The sequence below is a fragment of the Megalopta genalis genome, chromosome 2 (genome assembly GCF_051020955.1).
Source record: "Megalopta genalis isolate 19385.01 chromosome 2, iyMegGena1_principal, whole genome shotgun sequence".
Classification (NCBI taxonomy): domain Eukaryota; kingdom Metazoa; phylum Arthropoda; class Insecta; order Hymenoptera; family Halictidae; genus Megalopta; species Megalopta genalis.
The window spans coordinates 20,500,592-20,521,029 of record NC_135014.1 but is presented as its reverse complement, the minus strand read 5'-3'; the positions used below and the strand labels follow the sequence as shown (position 1 = coordinate 20,521,029).

Genomic DNA, 20,438 nt, shown 5'->3' with positions numbered 1-20,438 from the left:
CAGTTGCATTTCCAGTGAATATTTGGGAGTCATAGTCGAATTAAAATAATTTAAAAACGATCAGTTCTTCTATAATTTTACAGGATGGTGTCGATATAATACTGTTTTAATGACTCTCAATTTTATTAGAACTAATTTACGAAAGGATGAGATGCATTACTGTACAAAGTAGAAAATGGAAGAAATGTTTGATCTTCCTGCTATTGGAAATATAAACTGGAATGGATCTTCGATCCTCTATTTTTTGATCATTTATACTGGTCATCGAAACACACTAATTTATTTTGTCTGAGTAAGTACAGTCTCTTGATATTTCAATGAAAACTTTGGTGAAACGAATTCATCAATTTCAGACATTTTGGAGTATCTTCAAAACATCTTGGCTCAATGAAATTGCACACAGTTCCGATTGTGCATCGCAATGATCTATGTACTTTGGTCTTGGAAAATATTTTACACGACTAAGAAGTTAATATGTTTTTACTGTTTTAAATAAAATCAAAAGAAATATAATTTCGTGCGGAGGATTTAATCTGAAATATTAGAAGGAATGTAAATAGGAGATGTTCAACGAATGTCTACAATTTTAGTTTACTAGCTCCGATTTCCAGTGAAATGAAATCTTAAATAACAGTCTGAAGGAAACTTTTAATATAAAAGATCTCTGTGAATGATAAAGAACTCTGTGAAAGTTATATCATTTCACAACGCTGATGCTCATCTTTTATGGCGCTGTAAAAACCAGACCACGGTATTCATCATTTATTTATTCATTTATTTATAAACCAAATGGTTTATGTGGCAAATACAAGAATGTTACATGTACATATATGTTCGAATGTTACATATTGTTAGTTTCTAAATTGTTGAACATTGTCTAAGGTAACTAAAAATTATTCTTAGTCCTTCTCTTAACTAATCAGAACAATACAGCAACAATGTCTTTGTTTACCTTTATATTATGCTCTTAACTTTCTTCGCAAAAACTATGTCAAAAATTCTCCATCCACTATTTGATATTCATAGAAAAATAATCCTCTGTAAATTGATTTCTTCAAAACTAATTTGAGCCAAGTTAGTTGTGTATAATACTAGTTTTAGAAAAACGATGTTATGTGGAACTTTAAATTCGTGCCACTAGAAAACGACACAATGGCATTCATCAACCAAATTCCTGATTTCTCCTAACTCGATTCATTGGCATCGCGTGGATCAGAGATTCAGAGAATCTTTCTACGAATAGCTTCGCAAGATTAAGCAGTTAGGCCGTACTCTTTCGAAAAGAACGGAAAGAGAAAGTGTAATAAAATCCGCCGATAATAAAACAGACGGGACCAAACGAAATAACTTTCGGTTTCGTAATGTTATCATAAAGTCGCATCAACTCGAAGCCTGTAATATTAGCCAATCATACCGAGAAATGATAATTTTTTAAACGGTCCCTGTCCTTTGAGGTTTATTATATCAGGATCGTAAAATCTGCGTCCGCGTTTCGTCCTATCGCGTTTCGACCAACAAAATTAGTGGTTGATGATCGTATTTCTTACGTTTCTGCTTACTTCGTAAAATTAATAAAACCAAACTGACCGCTTTATGTTTACCTTCCGGAGAAAATATGTGAGCATGGTTCTCTAGATACTTTTATGAAATATACACGATTATATGCAGCATTTTAATAGGTCAGAAAAACTATTTTCAATTTCGAGTTAAAATGGTTTCGACTGCAAAGGGCTAATAATTTTCTATTTTATTTACGGTAATTGGCAATACTTTCTCTAAAAATCTATCACTCAGTACAATTCACATTGAACTTTCCACCGAAGAATTAAAAAATATTGTTGCATTACTCTAAACTGCTTCGAATTATCAACCCTTTGCAGGCGAATAAAGAAAATATGAAATGATATATCGTTGGAAATAAATAGACTGTTTGAATAAAATTTTTACATTTTCTGCAAAGACATATTATTTGGCAGACTAGAAATTAGTAATAATTTGCTGATTTGATGCATTTATGGCAAAAATGAGTAGATGCACAGAAGCAAAACATTTACAAAATTTAAAATATACTGTTTGCATTACTGCGAACTCGTTGACATCATCAAGGTAAGAAATATTTATGCACCTTCTACATCTTCTAACGAATGCAAACAATTTTTACATAAAAGTTTACAATCTCGTTATAATATTTCCAGATTGGAATCTTTAAGACTGTATCAAACCGACTCAAATCACTCTACATAAAAGTAAATCAACAACTAAATGTTTTTACTATCGTAAAGAACATTATTGTAGAATATTATTCTGAGACAATAGCTACAATACCAGTATGCATAAAACAAAGCGAGTATCACCTATTCCTCAGCACTCGATTTTCACATTGATCCGAAAGAACTTACCCCAAAACAACCACCAACTCTTCCAACTCTAAAAATTACCCAAAAACCAAAGTATTACTTTCTCATTTAAAGAAATGATCCAAAAATTAAGGTGTTGTGTTTCCATTACTGTTATAACCATAGCTAATGTTATAACCATGCTAATTGAAGTATATTGTAACTGAATTATGTAATTTAATTAGATTGTATGTCATTTATTAATTTATAATTATCACTATTTTGCATTTCACAATTCAAACGTTTAAATTAATTTAATAGCTAATTACTCTAATCATGAGTGTAATTGAATTGCAGAGTAATTGTGTATTAAAAATGCAATGTGATTAAGATACAATGTGATTGAAATACAATGTAACTGAGATACAATGTAACAGAATTACTGAAAGAACTGTGTGAATAAATTATCTTTCATATCTATTCTTGTTCCATCGTTTCCTTGGTTTCATCATTCAATGTTATCCGAATGTTTCTCTTATTTACAAAATAACACAAATTCCATGACAAATGATTGATGTGGTTTCTTCTCAATTTTATTTTTTTCACCTTTAGCTCCTCGTAACTCGGAATTGCACATAATTCGTAATCATATTTCAATTTGTAACACCGAATTACATTTTAATTAAATTATTGTATTATTGAATAATTGAATATTCCTTTATACTTACAGTTCATCAAATACTCATTCAATTTTAATCCTGCACAATCCTGCCGCGGTTACTGACCATACAAACCGAAAGAAACGATCCAAAATCCAAGGTGCCGCGTTTCCATCACTGGCAGCAACCACAGCCCTCGGAAGGCAATTTCAAAAGTACAAATGCTATCGGTTAAACGTTCCGGCATGGGAGCAGTGCTCGGCGAGACGGTCACGCAGCTTGTTCGTATAACGGTACGAATTAAAAAGGTGCGTTTTATTTATCCCGAAGCTCGGCTATTTGTCCGTAAACGGACCAACAAGAGCGCTAAGGAGCCGCTCGCATAAACCGTGCTGGAAAAGATTCGACGAAGGGGGTCGCATATCATCGTAAACGATCCCATATCTCTGCGTGGTTCAACCGATTCATCGGCGAGAGGTCGATGGGATTAAAGTTTCGAAGGCGCGCTTTCGGTCGGTGTGTAACTGAAAAGGTGAATCCGCCCCTGGCGCCATCATGTGTACCTGAAGATGTGTCATGGTGTGTGGTGTTGGTTGCCGGGCGATGCCCAGTCTCCAGTCTGGCTGCAGCTGCGAACCGGTTATATACTTTCATCTGGCAGTCTTAACACGGTGCCTAAAAGAGAATCCGATGACTATAGCCGGAGTGCACGCGTGTGCTGGAGAAAGACCCGAGAAACCGAACGAAAGAGTGAGGGAGAGAGAGAGAGAAATGAAGAGACAAAGAGAGGAGCGAAGGAAAGAGGCGAAAAGACAAGGAGAAAAAGGGAGAGGGAAAGAGAAATAGTGAAGGAAAAAGACAAAGAGACAAGGAGAAAGAGTAAGGAGAGAAAGAGAGAGAGAGAGAGAGAGAGACAAAATGAGTGAGAGAAAGGGGGAGAGAGAAATAAAGGAAGATAGAGGGAGAAGGAAAGAAGGAGAGAAGATGAGAGAAAGACAGAAAGAGAAATAAAGATAGAGAACAAATGAGAGAAAATGAGAGAAAATGAGAGGAAGACAGAAAGAGAAAGAATGACAGAGAGAAAATGCGAGAGAGGATGATAGAGAGAAAGAGAGAGAGAGCCCACCGAGAGGTTAATACCTGTACCAAGGCACGCTTATGCATTGGAAGAAAGGACGTTCGGCGTCGTTCTTCTTTTTTTCCTTATTGTTCTCTTTCCCTTCTCTGTCTCTGTCCCTCTTTTTCGGCTTTTTTCGCTTTTTTCGCCCTTTTTAGCCTTTTTCCCTTCATCCGACCTGCTACCCCTTCTGGTGTACCAACGGGCTCTGTTTGGTAACGTTCATCTTTCATTTTGTTTTCGGCCTTTTGGTTTTGTTCGTTCGACCGGGCGCAGGGCACACACGGAGTACGAAAGCTCACGAAACTGGATAAATGGAGAATATGAGGCAGGAATTATGGTTACGGCACGGGGACAACTAATTGGAGGCGCTCCGCGAGGAATGAATCGCGGGCGTAACGGGCGACTGAATTTTCGATGGGACGGAAGACGGCGATAAGAGAGGAATTGTGTGATAAGTTGACTTTGCGGTTGCTGGGACAATGGCGGCTTCGGTATTGGATTTTCGTTTCTAGGTTTAGGTTTGTTGCATTCGTGGCCTCTTTTCCGAACCATCTGCCATTTCGTTTTTGCGTCGAAGTTATAATGCGGGTTCTATGGCGAAATTTAATCCTTAACCAGTACGATGGTTTTTATGGAAGCGATATTAGTAGACTGCGGATCTTTATAGAAAATAAAAATGAACCATTGTCGATTTTAAGAAATAAAAAGTTCTATGAAAATGTATTTCTTCTTTCACTAATCTCAATACGTCGAAAACAATGTAACTATATCATCAAATCCATTCAAACAATCTTATTTTCCATCCATCCATTTTTATCAAAAATGCATAAAGTCCACAGTCTAGTCGTTAGTCCATCGTAAAAATGATAAGTTCGACGAAGTTCTTTCAAATGATTTCAAGGCGTCGAAAACAATGTAACTATATCATCAAACCTTTTTGATCTCTTCTCAATCTTATTCTCCATTCATCTATTTCGATCAAAAACGCATGAAGTCCGCAGCTTAGTGATTGGAATCCGAACAATGTCGAATTCCAATTTGTTGAGCCTCCGCGGCCGTTGAATTATAATATTCCCCAGGTACACAATAGCCTGTCAATTCCTTGAATTTCGTTGGAATGAGATCCTAGGCGGGATGGGGAAAGACTTTGAAGATCTTTCTCCCCTGGACCATCCTTGACATTTCATTCATATTCCGCCCACGGAAACAAGTTTCTTCTCTAGGTGAATATCATTGAATTTCTCGGATACTTTCTTATCCCTGGCATTCCGTGTAAGAGTTGCCAAGGTTTACGAGTTGGATTTCACGATCGCTGGGACCTCGTTGCAGTCTCTGGATTACCGTGGCGAATCGGATGATGTTGAACAGAACATCCTTCGATACATATGCGATTAGCATAGCGCATCTAGGACGCGTCGTTAACGCTACGATTCCTGCTCGAGATTACTTCATTAATCCCGGCTCGCTTCCTTTGAATTTTCACCGTACAAAAATTTCGAATCCGTAGGAATCAGTTGAAGTGTAATGCTCCTCGTTAGGAAAAAGTGCTAGCAGGACCATACTCTAGCTAATTACGTAATTCCATCGTTTCCGACGATCCTGGCGCGAACAAAAAGCAATCGAGTGCATAAGAAAATCCTCGTTCGCCGAGAGCCGTAACCGGAAGGACGTAGCTTATAATCGAACATAGTGCACATTTTATAGGAAAAATGTACAAGGTAGCAAAAAATTGTTGCAAATACGAGAAACTCTAGTATGAATAATTATAGACTGTGAATGTGATTTTTACAATTTTAGAAATAGTTAAAGAAAAAGTTAACGAAATATCGTATTTGCATATTTCTGTGTTGAAAATAATAGAAAATACAAATACATATTTGTATATATATATTTCTATATTAGAAATAACATAGGAATACAGAAAATATGTAATAAAAAATATAATAGAAAATATAAAAATAAATTTGTATATTTCTGTATTAGAAAAATAATAGAAAACAGAAATATATATTTGTATATTTCTGTATTAGAAATAATGGAAAACAAGAATATATATTTATATATTTCTATATCAGAAATAAAGAAAATAGAAATATGTATTTGCATATTAAAATTGAATTTTTTCGATTTTGAGAATATTAATAAATGAATTCTTAGATTTATTGTTAGTCTGTGGATTTGAAGCATTTGCGATAAAAAAAAACAGTAGGAGAAACATAAAATATTGAAGACAATCGAAGAATTTGAAGATACGACAATATTTTCAGTCGATTAAGCATATGAAGAGAAGAAATTAAGTTCTATTTCGTTTTAACATGTTGTAATTGAGATAAACAATTTTCATTTTGCATAAATATCTGTGATCTAATAATAAGTGTACTAATAATAAATGTGATCTAATAATAAAATACTGCGGTTGTTTATGTGAAATAAAAATGATCTGCATTCGTTACAAGAAGCAGAAGTTCAATGAAATGTAAGCTATAGATATATTTTGCATTTTATTAACATATTACTGCAGCAAAATCATAAAATTCACAGTCTACTTATTATCATGTGTACATCCTACAATTCCAGGGGAAATAAAAATTTCTTGCATTAAATTACAAGATTACATAGCTGTGCATAATAACTTTCTTCTTACACGCATCCTGTACAAAAAGTACTACAACTTAAAAGATAGTAGTTTCTACATGGAAGTAATAATTTATTTCTTATAGACACTACTTCATTGACTTGATGTGTGTTACAAATACGAAGTACAATACTCTTTGGGCATATTATAAACATTTGACATTGCCCTTCATTCTTTAATAATTTTATAGAATAGTTATATACATGCAACAATACGTAACCACTTTCTGTTTGCACACTTATTTTAATAGAATTACCATTTATCAAAAGATTCCAGCGCCTCTAAGGAATTAATCATAGCTGATCTGTTACTTCGACTTGAAGATTGGCTACTCCAAAAAACGAAATAGACTAATATCACCGTTCATCGCCTCATGCCTTCACTCTTGAATAATTACAAGAAACAGTTATGAACATCCTACAATACTGATAAAGATAAAAATAACACGATCGATAACATTTCATGATCTTAAATTATAGGTTATGTCCGTGTGTATCTATTTTTAAGAAACACCAGTTTCTACCAGTTTCTAATCGCGATTAGCAAAATCGTTGGATCTGCTAAAGGTCAAACAGAGAGTAGACTAAATTACAGGATCGGCTGTGCCCCGGACGGCTTCGATTGCTCATTAATAGATTACATTCCTGATGACTCAGAGGATCGGGCTGCGCGGTTACAGATACGTATAGCCCGAAGATAGCGAGCCGATTTTATTTAAGGAAGACAGGTCTCTCTTCTCGTAGGACTTGTTCCAAGCACGTTACGTGATGTTACTGTAAGAGGCTACCACGGTCAAAAACTACGCGCATGCGAATTCCAAGAGGGCTGACCTTTCGTACCCTTTTACGTGCTCGTGAGATGAGGTAACTGTACGTGATTTTTATTTGCATCATGTTCACAATGGATTTCCTGTGTACCCATCCTTCTCGAACGGAACGTGTACGAGTATTCATCCTGAAAGCTGAATCCTCGTTCCGCAGCCGCTACCCGATTTCAAGCGGTTAGATTCTTTCCCCTTTTGCCGGCAATTTTGAATTCGCAACGCATCGACGGATTACACTGCGGCCATTTTGGCCGGTTCACCGCACGTCGTAACATCTTTTTCTAATAGCAGTTATTTAAAGCGTAATTTATTTCGAATATTCGAAACACGACGAGCAATAGGGAACTTGAAACTTTTCTATTGACTTGAATGGCCCAAAAGTACCATTTTTTAAGATGTAACTAACGTCATTTACTTAAAATATCTAGAGCATATGGAATGATAAGGAACTTGACAATATTATATTATTAACAGCTTTTGGCTTTTTCAGCCTGAAAGCATCATTTTTTTAAAATGTACATACTGTTTTTTTTTAATATGTGGAGTATATGATATAATAAAGAACTAGGCAATTTTATTTTACTGGATTTTTGAGTCTTAAAGCATCATTTTTTAAAAATGTTGTAAATGTACAACTTTTTTAAAATATTTACAGCGTATGAAACAATAAGGAACTTGGTACTTTTATTTCACTAGACTTTTGGAGTCTTAAAAGTACCATTTTTTAGAATGTAATAAATGTATTATTTTTTTTTTAATATGTAGAGCATTTGAACACTCGTGAAACACGAAGGCATAAGAAATATCATTAAATTATATTTTATAAAAGGTCTGAGCAATAATAATAATAATGTATTAAACAAATAGTTGAAATGTTATTTAGCATTATTAAAATATCCCCTAAATCTTTGTATGCAAGTATAAATTTCTCTTTATTTTAGGTTGCTCACACCTTTCTACCACCTATATTTATTTACTGTGTAATTAATAGAAATATACAGTTCATTTCTTGATATTGTTAAAATCCATGGAAATAAAATAAAAGCTACAAGGTGGCTAACTAATACACGTCTTGACATCTGAGAATAGATTTTAGTATTTGGTTCCTGTCTGTCGATTTCTGTGTCGCAGACGATATTTCAGAAATCTATGCTTCTTAGTGAGAATCGAGTATTCCGTATAACTCGTTCGTATTATGCCACACGTTTTATGATTTCGAAGACAAAAATTCAAACAACGCGTATATTCAAACGACTCGTTTAAATCTGGAGCTTTCGAAACTTCGTTGCACATATAGTGCAACGAAGATAATTTCATGACGTCATTTTTCGAAATATTTGCCGAAAAAGTTTTTTCGTATTCCGAGTTCTGTTAGCTATTTTTCTTTAAACATTAGATTTTAAAACAAACAAGAGAATATTAAAAGGCATCATTTAGAGTATCATTGCATGCAATATCTGCATGGATCCTAAATCTGTACTTCTATCTTACAAATCCGAACTTACCATAAGTAGATAAAGACTGACCATCCACTAATCACTGTTTATTGAATAGGCAGACTTGATGGTCAAATTTAATAATCAATTGGAGTATATCTCTGAGTCCTACTGACTTGCATATTAATGTCCTACCTGATATTTAAAAAAAATTTCAAATCAATTGTATGAAGCAGGAGATAAATACAATATTTTTTAATAATTTTAATGGATTAAAATAAGTACATGGCTTTACTTCTATGTGTGGGTCGTCATAGTGTGCGGCAACCGGGCCTCTTAAGTGTGTTGCCTCCTAGTAGATTTATTCTTAATTCCTGTTCCTTCTTTCGAACCTAGTAAACAAAAATAATTTGTAAGAATTTCTATACTATAATTATAAATTAAACACCGATGCTATAATTAAACACTATAAATTCTAATATTATAAACATTGATCTAAGAGAAACTGAATTAGATAAAAATTACTAACAATCCACACTAAAACTCGTGATCGACTGTGATGTATAATGGTTTTCCATGGATACAATAATCGGGATAGTTTTCAGAGAAACTCTTACGTTTCTGAAACAATTTTCTTAATTTCATAGCGTTCTGGCATACTTCAAAGAACATAACAGAACGGATCCCGCCACAGAACAATAAAGTGAAAGTATAACCTACGTACCTCCAAAAAAATTTTTTAAATTCACTATTTACACTAATCAGCTCGTATACTGGATTCTGACATCGTTTGGCACAAAACTTGCTTTAATTACCGTACAAATTATCATACACCGACCAATAACACGTTTAATGACTACAAGTTACAAAGGAAGAATGATTGCGAAGTGTTCGAAGTGAACGAACGGAGATTCTGATTGGTCGACGTTATGGCGGAGAGCCTGCGTAGTTGTTATTGCGCATCTTCTATTGCGTGCTCATTACTGCGCATCCGCCATATTTAATTTAAAATCATTTATCCAACAATATATGACCTTAGCTGTTTGTTTCCAGTGTTTAACAACAGTTTAAAGTTCGAGATACATTCAACTAGCCTAATAAGTGGTGCCGATATATTTGATCAGGTATAGTGATTTCAAGAGAGAAGAAACATCGGTTCAAACAAACGGGAATGCATTGTAAGTACCTGACTCTGCATAAAACATGATAACCTTTCGCTTTGACATCTCTAAGTAATTCTTTTTTTTTCTTATTGTTATTATTTCATTGTTGATCAAGTCGCAGTAAGTTTATAAACTTTCTCACCTATACAAACTTGTACTCCACGTGCCGGAAACAATTTCTGTGTTAACCTAACTTCAAACAGGATAGCATTTTTCTGCAAACAAATAGATCGATGATTTCGTTCAGATTGACATAAATGATTGTAAGCAATATAATTGATCATACCTTTCAGATATGAAATATCTAATCACTTAAATTTCATTTTTGAGTTTGCAATTTCGCAATGTACATATGAACTACTATTATATTCCATAATTATTATTTTCTACCCGTTCAAACATTTAATTGAATTGAATATATCTCGAAATTATATGAAGTATCGTAATCAAGTAAAAATGAATTCTACAAAATTCTTTATTCTCGTTAGCCAGCTGAAACTAACCTGTAAATCTGTGGTATCTGCGTGATTTCAATTTACTGTAGCAAATGGTACCGAATTCACTGTTGGTACCGTTTCGGATAACACTGAATTGATAACGACGAAAATACATGAAACGTTAGATTCGTTCTTATATTTCATTTATGCTATGAACATTTATCTGAATGCTATGATTCTATGCTTCAGTTTAGTACGAATTAGAATCGAGTGCGAGTTGCATACCGACTCTGTGGTAGCAGCTTGCGTATTTCGCACTAGATGGCAGTGCATGTTCTTCTTTATTGTTCCACAATTTAAAAAAAAAAAACAGCATAGGTTGAGTCCTTCATATAAAATTTAACTATTTTCTCAAGAACCAAACATTAGAGCAATTGAGGTTACAACTGATTTTTTGCTAAAAAATAATATAGAATTATAAACTCTAACAAACTAAAGAAAACATTAGGTATAAGATACTACTAACTACTACACAAATATTGTGTCTTATGTATGCATGCACATTTATATAGAAATAAGACCACACGTTCCAACTATATAAGTTAATTAATATACATATGTACAATATTCTTATAATTTTGTTCACCTCAAATGTCTCTATTATGTACTTACTGTATTCTTATTATTCTACATATTATATTGTTATGTTCTAGTAATTGCAATTCTGAGAAAATAATTTAACAATACAATATTAAATTATGCTATATTAGTTACAATTGTGTAACTCTAAAGTACAAATTATCATACAACATTTTGTATAAATAAAGTGCTGAAATTGCACGGTAAAAATGAAGGAACCAGGTACCGTTTTCAAAATGCTGGTCAAAATTTGTCCAAAGGATTATTGCAGAAATCGTTAACAAACATTGCTGGAACAGAGAGTTTGAATAAACAACGATATACAGTTGAAACGAACATGTAATTGTTCTTTCTGTCAGTTTTATGCGCTATTCGAAATGCGTGTTTACGTAGCACTTGGTTCCACTGATTGTTAACGAGAAACATGCGCAACGATATGCATAAAATCGTTGATTTCTCAATTGATTTTTTCCAGCGATTTTGATCGAGTCTTATTTCATGTTCGAATTGATTGAATAATGTCGTTTCTTCTCTACATTTCTATGGAAATGTTAGTATATCGAATGCATATCATCAGTCCCAACAGATCCTCAAAAATGAAACCAAATCTGGAAAGTTAAAATTGATCGTAGTGAATGTTATCTAAACACTTTTGCATTTGAAAATTCCTACTAAAATATTTCTCAACTTAGTCAAGCATTAGTGTGACTCATATGTAACCCGCGTGGCAATTGGCGAGTCAATGGATTTGCATTTAATTTGCATCAACGCATAATGGATCATCACTTTTTGTGATCTTATCCAAAAATTCATTCTGGAGTGATTTTGTTCGCTGATTACTATTCAATTTTCTACACGAATAAAAATTCTACAACAATTGCAATAAACAGTAGTTAGTCGATGCTGGATTCAGTAAGATATATGCAATACAAAATACAAGAAGAAATCAATTTTTATTTCATTTCCGTTTCTCGCGATCGTGTTGAAAAGTTTTTATTTTGCACGAAGATCCGAAGGCTACTCGTTACTGTCAAATTTTGTTTCGGTAACTACACTGAAAAGTAGTTTCGGTCTACCGATAGTCTGCCATCATCGCGATGAAAGAAAATACGTTTGCGATCCAATAACACTGATCAGAACTGTACATAAACGATCAAGCTGTTAACTGCAGATACCTGCTGTCGTAACGAATTACACCGCTGACTAAGTTTCCCGTTCCTGATCACTAAAATTTAGCGAACCGACCGAATATTTCGTGGTCGACACCAACGAAACCGTTCAAAGGAAGTTCCGGTCGATCGATGATCTATGCTATAGATTCTGCAGCGTTCAAGTACGTTCGAATTATCGTGTGGAGCACGGAGCATTGGTACGAGTACGGTTGGGACGATCGATAGGTAGCTCATCCGTCGCTAAAAGGGTTAATGATGCCTGGCCAGCATAAATGGCGTTCACGGACCCGGACAAATGAAACGTAATGAGCGGATCGGTAGTACATACTGGCGTGTCACGATCGCGAAACTCGTAATAGTGTCGTGCCGAGATCGTGAGTTTGCGTGTGCCGCGCCATGGAACGCGTGAATTCGAACAATACGATTAGCGGCGCCATCGGTTCACTCGCGCCTCGTATCGCCTCTATTCGGGCTTTCAGCTCTGATCTTTTTATACCTGCTCTATTTGCACGAAACAAAACTCGTTTGTGCCCCCCTCCCCCCACGCTGCATATCAAACAATGTTCAACCCCTTAACTGTGTATTGCGATTTTTAAAAGGACAGGTCGAGGCAATTTGAGGCTCGCGAACCGCACACGAATTCTTCCGCCACTGCTCTGCGATCCCCACCATGATGATGAAATGCAAAATAATATTATTATATTATTTATTATATATATAATATTATTATATTATTTATTATATATATAATATTATTATATTATTTATTATATATATATAATATTATTATATTATTTATTATATATATAATATTATTATATTATTTATTATATATATAATATTATTACATATATTATTATATATATATAATATTATTACATATATTATTATATATATATGATATTATTATATTATTATATGCAAAAAAGTAAGTCGAGAGAAAGACAATATTTTTTCATTTAACTCCTTGCCGTACTTTGACGAGTCACGAAAATTTCTAGTAATAGCTTATTGAGCATAGATGTTATATTCTGTCCTTTAAAATTGAAATAAAATTCTAATCTCTTGTCATCAATATTTAAGCACTCGAAAAAATGTAGGCACACAAGAATCATCAATTTTCTTTCTCTTCTAAGAAATTATTGCAATCGAAAAATTTCTAATCGCAGTAACTTCGAAGAAAATGGTATGTCAAGGGGTTTAGGCTCCGTATTCGAGAAAAGATAGGTTGAGAAAATAATACTATTATATAAGTATCAAGTGGCGCGTCTGGACATCGCATACCAATTCTATTTCTTGTCGTACTAGAAACCATGGAAAGCTCTAGGCAACGTCTCGAAGACGGAAATGAATTAATAAAATATTTTTGAAATACATTTAGAATGTTTCGGAAATATCGCTGCGACGATTGCATAAATGGAAACAGAGAAATGAAGTAATTAGAAAAGAGAAAATGAGTATAGTACCCGACGGAGTGTGATCCGGATCATTTAGATACCACCGTCGAACGCGTAAATCTTAGACGTTGAAACGATATCTGGTTCAGGACGACGGTTTAACGTTTTAGATCGTAAGACGTTCGAACGTAAAATGATCGTAAAATGTACGTCTTTAATACGCCGTGTGCTATCTGCGTCTAAATATAATAGTGAGCAATGAAGTAATGTGTGTTTCACTATTCAATTAGTTCGAAAGTATTACGAAATCAAACGTTAGATTTTACATAGACATTTCCAAAGACTTAATATATCCACGAGATTCTAAAACAAAATCGTCATTCTTCTCCGAAACGAAGAGGTTTTCCTCTTAAATGGCAATCGAAGATATCTGTAACAGATAGGGGAGAAACTTTTGCTTAGGATGATATATCAAAAAAGCTAAACAACCTATCTAATTATACTTTGAAATATTCGAAAGAATTACTCTTTTTTACTATAAGAATGCACAGTGCCAATGAGTCTGTTTTGTTTTCAATTTTGTTAGCAACTGCATTTTGTTCGATTCATGAATTGTCGAATGGGACAGGCATATTCATTAATGGAACAGAATAACAAAATAAAGTGATCTTGGTATTGATATTATAAGTACTGTTTTCATATTGATTGTAAGTACATATAATATCTTAAATTACATAAATCTTTCTTTGCATTTTTGGTTAATATCATATTTTAGTATTTCATGACAAGAAATAATCCTTCCAATATATATATGTATATATATATATATATATATACGGCTTCAAATTACGTGTGATTAGATATATGTAATATAGTTACAAAACAAGTGTAATTTCATTAGATATGTATAATATGTTACAAAACAAGTGTAATTTTATTAGATATGTATAATATAGTTAGAAAACGAGTGTAATTTTATTATAAAAAGATTGATAATTTTTGAGATAATAGTAATGCCCCACTCAATGTATGTCCCCTTTATGGTAGTTCTCCCTCACTGATGTATCATGATCAAAATCAGCACTCGTTACATCTCGCCGGTCGACGGACGATTCCTCGCCGATGTTCGCTGTCTGAACGACGGCGACGACCAAAGACTTTGACATAAGTTTATTATCAGCTGCAGAACTTTCGCGCTCGGAGAAAGTGAAATTACTTCATAAGCGTAGGGTCGAGGGTATCTGGAAAGAGTACACCGCGGCGGGGTCGCGTCTCTACAAGTTACCTAATGAATGTCTGGCCAGAAAAGGCTGGCTGGCTTGTCCCTATCTTCTCGGCTGCTTTTCTTTGCCCGCACCTCTTCCAATTTATGCATCGAGAGTGGTAACGAGAACAGTCGACGGGGATGCCTTCGGCATTAGTCGGACACGAACGGGCAAGAGCCCGGAGGGCTGTTTACCAGAAAAGTTGTACCGCTTCGAGGGCGAGGGTTCGATGAGGGGTTGTCCCCGACGCTTTTTAAAATGGCTAAGACAGCATCGAGGCTGGTACCTACGAATGATAAATTGACGAGAACGAGGGTGGAGCCTCGGCAAACTTGTTATATATCGTTTCGCGTTAGGGTTATATTTACAACGGTTCCGCCACTGGACCCTGCCTCGCGGAGATTTATTTAACAATGGGTGGAGCGTTTTGTTGACTGGATTGCCGATTATGTGTTTTTAGATACTTGTCCGGTAATTATTATTTCGTATATATGTATATATCATGTATATATATATCATTATTGTTATCGTCAATTATAATTTTTGGAGGATTCGTTGCCAGACGTATTTTTCGAGACTTAACTGGTGACTTGAAATTTCGTGGAAAATGAATGTAGTACAAGAAATGTATGCTTACTACTTGCTTCTTGGTTTATCTCAATATCTTGCATAGTAATAGAGAAAATTCGTCATGAAGTTAAAGGGTTGTAAATTATGATTGTGCAAGAAGTAGGTGCCGGACATTAAAACAATGTTTTTTTACGACATTAATGAGTGATTTAAAATTTTATAAAAAAATAGACAAAGAGGAAGAAATATATACCTACTATTTGCTTTTTGGTTCATCTCAATGTCTTGCATAGTAACGGAGAAGAATGATCATGAAGTTAAATTATTTGAAAATAGAAAAATAATAGAAGAATTACTACTATCTTTCTAGTTACTTTCAATGTCTTGTGTAACAAGAGAGAAAAATATTTAAGAAGGTAAAGGTTCAGTCTGGATCCTGGAAATTTCAAGAGTCCATTTTGCGGTTGTGGATCGAGAACTCCAGGTGGAAAATTCGTGATCACCCGTATAGCTATAGTTGTTTATCGGGAAAACCCACGAATGTCTTCGGGAAAGAACCTCCCGCGCGTATCACCCTTCAAAAGATACTCCCACGAGACCCACCCACACTACAGTTTTCACAGGACAGCAACCTAATCTTTAACCGATATCGCGAATTTGCTATTCGTTCACTTTGCAGTATCTTTGTCGCATTTCTGAAATATAATTAATCGCTAGACTGAGGATTTAATGCATTTATGGCAAATTCGAGTAGATGGAATTAGGTAGGAGTTGCGTTAATATAAAAATGTATATTGTCAATCGACGTCGATAGAAACTCGCAAAATTGAGAGAATTCCCAAATAACACCTGCAACAATCAAACCATTGAACCGTAAAAAAAAAACAATTTTAACAAACCGCGTCGCGGTGTAACTAATCCATAGGAATACGATCTTTTAAAACACATTGCATTCTTCTTTTTTTAGCAATTGTTTTTCATCTTTTAATCGATATTCTATTGTCGCTATACGCGGATTTTTGTCTCTCTACATCTGATTAGGGATTTTATTTATTTATTTAGCATAAACGGGTTAAATATCCTTTTAATCATATACAAAGATTGTAAATAATGATAATAATAATAATAATAATAATAATAATAATAATAATAATAATAATAAAAAATAATACTAGTAGTAATAATACAATAACAATAATAAGATCAACAATAATGAGAAATGGAAATGAAAACAATGTGATAACAATATTATTATCATTTATTATTATCATCGTTATTATTATTGTTTTTATTACTATTTCTACCATTATTTGTATTATCGCTATTATGAATTATTGTTTCTTGTTTTCTGTTTTATTTCCACGTAACTTATATCAATTATCACTATCATTATTATTTTTACTTTTCCATTTCTTTCACGTTGTATCTCCTTTTTTTCTCTCCTTCCTTCCTTCATCCTTTTCGCTCCTTATTATTACTATTATTATTATAGAAACAATTTAATTTCGGCCAAAAATTACCGCGTTCCGTATCGCTGTTCGGCCGCGCGAGATTTTCCCGTGTCGCGCTCGTCGCAGCATGGCAGTGGGGAAACAAAAATGGTATTCAAAGCAGCTTTATTCGGAATCAGCTAATCCGCTTTAAACCTCTAAACGAAAAAACCGACAAAATATTTCATTCTAAAAATTCGGCGCGCATATCGTCCGTTAATCCGTTGCCGGTTTTGCGGAGATTTTTCGTCGCGACGCGCCGCGCCCGATAGATTAAAACGGTCGAACCGGTCGCGATTAGAATGAAGACGCGCGTGACAAGCCGCGCAGGCATCCGTCCTAATAATATGGCCGACGAGGATTCATTCGGTCCGCGTGCACCTGCTACCGGTAAATCAATAGCAGATACCCGCTGTCGCGTAATTTCCGCGCGTGCCGGCTTGTATGCGTTAAACCCCGATCACGCCCCCGCACGGTTAACCCTAGGCCATGGTCTCGGGGCCACCTCCACCCCTTGTGCCCCCCGCCCCCTCTCTTCTGACCGCCCAACTTGGACGAGTTGCAACCCCCTGCGGCGCCGTAAGATAAATTCTCTTTGGCACTAATAGGCGTTAAATATTGGTTATGTAGCCCCATGGTTCGACAAACGTGGCCACGCGCGGCCAGCCTCGCATAATTCGATAATCATACCGGCATGATCCGTTCGACGGACTCCTGCGGTTAGGCGATCCGGCATGGGCCAACTTCCGCGAGTGATCGGCTTATGAAATCAGCCGAGCGACGACAGCCGAGCGTTGTTTGCTTACTTTCGGAGGCCAACCCTTTGTCCCGGCTGTGGTATCAGTTTGTGTCGTTTGTGTCTTCGAATTCGCGCTATTTGACACGTTTTACGAGTCTCAACTTAATTAGGTAAGAGTACCTAGGGTAAGCGGACCTAGGGTGAACGTGTCAATTACTGTGTCCCCCGCCGGTGATCATGCTCTGTAATTTTACTTCCATTTCAAAACAACATTATTAACACTAGATTTACGGAACCCGTCAAAATGACAGGTTACTAAATTTTTGATTTACGATTATTCATATCGTAAAGATACGTTTATGAGTTATTCGTTCAATTTATATGTTACTTACGGTAAATGTTACAATAACGCTTGTTAAAAATCGGAATAAATGTGTTATTGTTACTTTTATGAAATGATATGGAACAGCTGTTTTTTGTGCTCCGTAAATCTAGCGTTAGATTGATGATATTGAATCTGTTAAATAAAATTTGATCTGTATTTTTCATCACGGAGTCGATACATCAACTTCTTAAGACCTATAAGATACGGAAACGATCTTTTTAATTTCTTTTTAATTTTTTGATCTTCTTAAAAGACTTACGAAACACGATCAACAATGATAAAAATACTGGTAGAATTTTTACATCCACTTGCATATGCTCCATCTAGCTTTTATCGCATTATTTGTGCTACTGTTTCAAGGAGGGTTCGCAATCGAGCGGTGTCTCGTGATAGCCCAGCCTTAAACCATATCAAGTACTTACAGCTATGAAACGTCACGGTTGACAATATCATTCTGAAATTTTAATGCGCCCGTCGAAGCGATACGCGCGTTCAACCACGAAAAGTTGAGATCAATAACTTCGAAATGCAGCAGAAGGAGGACACACCTGTAGAACGCGTGCTCCTTGTAATGGCTAATTTTATCGTTGCAGTTTTCATTCCCCTGACAAGGGTACGTTTATGTCGGTGTTGCGATAAATGCTATAAAGCATCGATCAGAATGGCGGTGGAAGCCGAGAATAATTTTCTTTCTTTGGCTTGTTTGTAACGGTGCTGTTTTTGTAATCGAATTCCATTAAAAGATGAGCGATTCTGGAGGAGCATTATTAAAATAATAAAATAATAAATCCTAGTAGATTTTCAGTGGAAGTTTAAGTTATAATAGATCTTTAAAGTTATAACAGATTTTTAATAGAAATTTTTATCATTGCTAGAAAGTTCAATCATAATGGATTTTTGGCAGAAATTTTAATTACAATGGATTTCCAGTTGAAATTTTAATTATAATGGATTTCCAGTTCAATCGTAATGGATTTTTAGTAGAATTTTAAGTTACAACTGATTTTAAATAGAAATCTAAATTGAAATAGATTTTTAATAGGAATTCTAACTATACTATTATATTATGTCGATATACATCGACAATTTTTACTCACCGACACATTCAGATATTCGATCATCACCTCACCGACAATATCCTAATTTCGTGTAATTCCAACTCGGGCTTAACCCGGACCTAACTCAGACCAGCACATAATGTACACATTCTATTAAATAAATAATTTAATTGTTGATGTTTCCGTTACCGTTAAAGCTCTATTAAGTAAACCGAAGCGCTAATTTGATGAAATTGTTGCCGACGAAGTAATTGTCGGTAAAGAGACAGGAGCCGTGATGCGACAATCGTGGGCCGCGAATCGAAAATACGCGCGCAGAGGAGATATCGATTCTAATATAGAGGGGGACAAACCGTCAAAGAGCGAATTTTCTTTCGTGTTTGCCCGATCACGATTTGAATGCTCTCGAGCGGAATTTTCCAAATTAAAAGCGGAGCCCGGTATAGTACGGTCTGCGTTCCGTTCATTCAAGCAGTATAAGCTAAAAGCTTGTATGAAAGGGAACAGTTCGCCACCACTCAAAGACGAAGCCTGCCCGGAAAGTTGAATTCGCTCAACGGCCGCGAAAGTGTTCGTGCATCTTTTCGTCTGCGTCTTCGCCGGCTACCCCAATGCAGCTTTTATTTGCTTAGGGCAAACAATTATATTGATTGATACGCAACGATGGACACTCATGGAGCCATTTCACGTTTCATTCGAATACCGTTGTTTATTCGTTTCGAAGAATATTGTTCGGAGCTTGATGTTATCTGTAATCCTTCAATCGCGAGCAACGTGATATCTGGGTTCTTAATATTTCGTGAAATTTGGCAGAAGAAAACTAAATTTTTAATTCTTAATTTTTAAACATTTTAAAATCATCCGCGTGACAAATAAAACCAGCCCGCGATTTCATAGAGAAAAATCAAAAACTCGTCGACGGTTGGAAGGCTAATTCAATCGTAGAGTAACTTGTTCAGTGATTGAACACTACCTGCACGTTTGCTAATATTTAAAGTACCAAACGTGCCGAAATGAATAGTTTCTGATTTTTCCTTTTAGTTCCTTTCGATGCTCTTCGTTGCCGATATCGGAACAATATTTCTGTGTGCAACTTTTCGAGAAGTTTCTTTGT

At 35.2% G+C, this 20,438-nt stretch overlaps 1 long non-coding RNA gene across 3 annotated transcripts; it reads right to left on the bottom strand.

Moving 5' to 3' along the window:
• Window positions 1-6,821: 6,821 nt before the first annotated feature.
• On the bottom strand, window positions 6,822-10,888 carry LOC117220573 (uncharacterized). Of its 3 annotated transcripts, none has more exons than XR_013032684.1 (4): window positions 10,676-10,888; window positions 10,315-10,387; window positions 9,295-9,401; window positions 6,822-9,204 (listed from the first exon to the last, which is right to left on the bottom strand). It is a non-coding gene; the product is annotated as an uncharacterized LOC117220573 (long non-coding RNA). The 3 variants fall into 3 exon arrangements; XR_004490302.2 differs by lacking the exons at window positions 10,315-10,387; window positions 10,676-10,888 and adding exons at window positions 9,539-9,630; window positions 9,734-9,927; XR_004490301.2 differs by lacking the exons at window positions 10,315-10,387; window positions 10,676-10,888 and adding an exon at window positions 9,734-9,921.
• Window positions 10,889-20,438: the final 9,550 nt, after the last annotated feature.